This window comes from Asparagus officinalis, chromosome 8, assembly GCF_001876935.1.
Source record: "Asparagus officinalis chromosome 8, Aspof.V1, whole genome shotgun sequence".
NCBI classification, from domain to species: domain Eukaryota; kingdom Viridiplantae; phylum Streptophyta; class Magnoliopsida; order Asparagales; family Asparagaceae; genus Asparagus; species Asparagus officinalis.
Window position 1 is genome coordinate 20283463 of NC_033801.1, and position 1325 is coordinate 20284787.

The 1325-nt window shown below is 38.3% G+C and overlaps 1 pseudogene; it reads left to right on the top strand.

Moving 5' to 3' along the window:
• Positions 264-1325, top strand: part of LOC109820974 — an 11607-nt pseudogene continuing 10545 nt past the window's right edge.

Here is a 1325-nt window from a genome sequence, read left to right on the forward strand (position 1 = left end):
AAATCACAGGTGTGTCCAGTAAAAAATGAACGTTCGATGCCAAAGACAAGTAATAATTACTATAATATATCACAGTGCACTAATCCTAGGGATGAAAGATTAGTGCATGAGAAATTAGAAATATTCACATTTTAATAAGATCACCAAAATCACCAAGCTCCTTTTTCTAAAGGTCTCCATAAAGGTTATCTTTCAAATGTTTGCTTCTGGCAAACTAGTCTGATATTAAAATTCACACAAAATTTTAAATGCTCGGACGATCAATGATCATCACAAACTCAAGTAAGTAGAAATTAAACAAAGGCATAACCAGTTTGTGCTATCCTTTCTTCTAAACTCAAGGTTGCTAGATTCATATCTCCCATGTTCAACAGGTTATTTACTACTTTTAACATAGATATTAACTAGTCTGCCATAGGTATTACTACTTTTATATTTTTGTATGTTATTCATCTATGTATGCTCACTTTAGTTATCAGAATAATATGAAGAACTAGTAATGCCAGAATTTAATGCTATAAAACTTTGAGAGCATCATACTTATGTTATAAGCCTAATGCAAGCCCCATCATCTTGGACACTGGACTAATGACTCAAGTCTGACGCACGCAAACATATGCTGGAAAATTTTTGTCCCCAAATTATAGCTATCTAGTATTAGTCTTTAGTCAATAAAAATATAATCATTTATATGTACAAAATCTTGAAATAGATGATAGCACAAATAGCGAAACAAATTGTCTTCTTTCACAAACTAGTGTACCACTGCTAGAAAACGGGGTTTTGCCTACGGAAATATAGCGACGGAAATTTCCGTCGCTATAACATGACATATAGCGACGGAAATTTCCGTCGCTATATTTCCGTAGGCAAAACATTTTTTGCCGACGGAAATGGATATATTAGCGACGGAAATTTTTCGTTGCTTTAAATTTACCGACGGGTTTTTAGCAACGGAAATTCCGTCGCTAAAGAAGTCTTTAGCGACGGAATTTCCGTCGCTAAAGAGGTTTTTAGCAGCGCTAAAAGTTCCGTCGCTAAAAACTTCTTTAGCGACGGAATTTTTCGTCGCTAAAAATATCTTTAGCGACGGAAATTCCGTCGCTAAAGAAGTTTTCAAGGAAAAAAATTGGGCGCGGACGTGCCCAAATATTTTGGACAGCCCGCGCCTGAGAAAGGATTTATCCCCAAATCCCTCTCTCAATTCACCTCTCTCCTCATCCCCCTCCTCATTCCCCCCTCCTCTCCCCCCATCTCGTTCTCTTCACCGGATCCGAACCGCCGACGAGCCGCCGTCGCTGCCGCCCTCTCTCTTTCTCTCTCTC